The sequence below is a fragment of the Lathyrus oleraceus genome, chromosome 7 (genome assembly GCF_024323335.1).
Source record: "Lathyrus oleraceus cultivar Zhongwan6 chromosome 7, CAAS_Psat_ZW6_1.0, whole genome shotgun sequence".
In the NCBI taxonomy this organism is placed as follows: Eukaryota; Viridiplantae; Streptophyta; class Magnoliopsida; order Fabales; family Fabaceae; genus Lathyrus; species Lathyrus oleraceus.
Window position 1 is genome coordinate 55974343 of NC_066585.1, and position 3054 is coordinate 55977396.

The 3054-nt window shown below is 38.1% G+C and overlaps 1 non-coding gene across 1 annotated transcript; it reads right to left on the minus strand.

Moving 5' to 3' along the window:
* Positions 1 to 2741: 2741 nt before the first annotated feature.
* LOC127109242 (small nucleolar RNA R71) lies at positions 2742 to 2848 on the minus strand. The gene has a single exon (XR_007796572.1). It is a non-coding gene; the product is annotated as a small nucleolar RNA R71 (small nucleolar RNA).
* Positions 2849 to 3054: the final 206 nt, after the last annotated feature.

A 3054-nucleotide genomic window follows, 5' to 3' on the forward strand; every position in this document is an offset into this window, starting at 1 on the left:
AGCTTTTCAGACCAATCTTTTATAGATATTGATACAGTTCTCTCCAAGATCTGCTTAATCTCTCTGTTAGATACTTCCACTTGACCATTAGTCTGGGGTGATATGGTGTTGCTACTCTGTGTTTTACTCCATATTTCCTTAAGAGTTTATTAAATATCCTGGATATAAAATGTGATCCACCATCACTTATGACAAGTCGTGGCACTCCAAATCTGAGAAAGACATTATTCTTGAACATCTTAATGTGGGTGCGGCGATAGCTTCTATCCACTTGGACACATAGTCAACTGCTACCAAAATGTACTTATTTCCCAATGAAGATGGAAAAGGTCCCATGAAATCAATACCCTAAACGTCAAATGGTTCTACTTCTTGAATGATCTTCAAAGGCATTTCATCATGTCTTGAGATGTTTCCAGCGCGCTGGCACCGGTCACTGATAACACTGAAATTTACCGTATTTTCGACTCCGATTTCACATGCATTCTAGTTGTTTTATTGTTATTTTGTTGTGTTATTGCTATGTTTTCCTTTGTTTTCAGGTTTTTACTTTAATCGGAGCCCCGATCGAGAAAAGGAGTGAAAAAGAGCTAAAAACCCTAAAAATCAGCATTTTGTACTTGTGGCCTACCCCATGGCTGGCGCCATAGACCCTGCCATTACGTGTCAAAGCTCAACTTCCCTCAACTGCCATGTTCCCCACTAATTCCACTAAGGCACCTCAGATTGGCCTTGTGGCGGGCGCCATGGGCTTGTGGTGAGCGCCACAAGAGGAAAAGTTTTCCCTTCCATTTTCAAGTTGAAGGGCATCCTTGTCATTTCCATCTTTTTACTTGCTTATAAATAGAAACTCGAAATCACTTTTACAATCATCCAAACTTAGAGCAGAGGCAAACTCAGAGCAACTTTGTTTCACTTAGGCATATATTCAGTATTATAAAGTGGTAATCGCTTCGCATTGGAGTGTTACCACAATTGTGTAATCAAGTCTGTGATAGAGTCTGTAATCCAGTTTGGAGCACTTTGGAAGGAAGTTAATCCTGCCGCCATTTTCATTTCCGCTTTGCAATTTATTCAACCCTCCGATTTGAGCAGGTTTTTATTACTTGTCTTTATCTTATTTATTTTCCCGCACTCGCTTTACTTTTGTTTATTTCTCGCACTCGCTTTACTTTATTTATTTCCCGCACTCGCTTTACTTTTGTTTATTTCCTCGCACTCGCTTTACTTTTGTTTATTTTCTCGCACTCGCTTTAAATTATTTATTTCCTCTCACTCGCTTTAAATTATTTATTTTCCGCACCCGCTTTAAATTATTTATTTCCTCGCACTCGCTTTAAATTATTTATTTTCCGCACTCGCACTACTTTTATTTATTTTAATGCACTTTTACTTTACCATGTCTAACTAAATTTATAAGGTTAGAATGTAAGGATCGTAATTGAACTGATAATCCGTACAATTGTTCGTAGAAACACTTAAGGGCTATTTTAACTTTCAACTTAAGTTTTCCCGCACTTCAATTCCGTTGGGTAAGATCGAAAGCCGTCCAACGTCTTTTTAAACTTAATTGTTTTTAACTATTTCAAAAACAGCGAAAGCGCTTTGTTTAGTTCATTAGGAGTTTTTAACTTAAGAAGAAAAGAGATTTTAAAACTATTTTCAGACGCGTTTATAAGTTTAGAGTCTGGTTCGTGAGAACCTCTTTTGGTTAAGAAATTCAGGTTATAATACTTTTCAACTTAGTCAAGATACTATATTTCTTTAAAATAGGTTTACTACTCTAACGCAATGTGCGTCTTTTTATAAGTGACAATAAGAGGGTTTTATTAGGGAGTACAACTCGGTTCTGAATACGCGAAAGCGATAGTTCCTGTTAAATTAGTTCTTTTCAAAGTAGGAAACACTGCCCATAAGTAGCTCTATTAGCAAGTACTTGGATTATTAATTAATTACGTGAATTACATTTGACCCTGTCTTTATTAATTAAACTTTATTCAGCACTTTACTTTTCATTGCATACTCTAAAAACACCTATTTTAATCGCCTTGGATAAACACCAAAACAACAGATAACGATAGATTGACACTTGGTCTCTGTGGATTCGACAATCTTTTATATTACTCTGACGCGTCTGTACACTTGCGAAAAGCACGCATCAAGTTTTTGGTGTCGTTGTCGGGGACCAATTTCGTCAAATTTCATTTCCCTATTGTTATATCGTTTAGACTTAGGCTGTTTCCCTCCGGTCAATGCAAAGAACTCGCAGCACCGGAAGTTTAAGCTTAGTATACCCTCTGGCAGAACCTGAACGTTATGCTCGCGCACGTTTATTCTTTCATAGAATTAAGAGAGCTATGGCCGAAGATCAAAACCAAAGACCTCTTAAGGACTTCGCTCAACCATCTAGTGAAGAACCTAGTTCTAGTATAGTAAACCCAACCATCCCAGCTAATAATTTTGAACTTAAACCATCCCTGTTGCAACTAGTGCAACAGAGACAATTCGCAGGTCTCGCTACTGAGAACCCAAACCAACATTTAAAAATATTTCTTCAATTAGCAGACACTTTTAAAACCAATGGAGCTTCTCCGGAGGCAATACGTTTAAGATTATTCCCTTTTTCCCTCAGAGATAAAGCCCTATCATGGTTAGATTCCCTTCCACCCAATTCCATTACGACTTGGGATAACCTTAGAAGAGTTTTTCTTGCTAGATATTTTCCCCCGAGTAAAACCGCCGTTCTTCGAAACCATATAACTAGATTTACCCAAAACCAACGAGAATCGTTGTTCGAAGCTTGAGAGAGATATAAAGAGTTGTTACGAGCATGCCCACATCATGGTTTAGAAAATTGGTTAATCATTCAAACCTTCTATAATGGACTTCATTATAACACAAAGATGATCATCGATGCTGCCGCAGGCGGTGCTCTGATGAACAAACCTTATCCTGAAGCTAGTTCCCTCATCGAAGATATGGCTCAAAACCATCAATCATGGGGAGTCGAACGAGCGACAGTTGAGAAGAAGGAAGCCCAAGGAGGAGTGCATG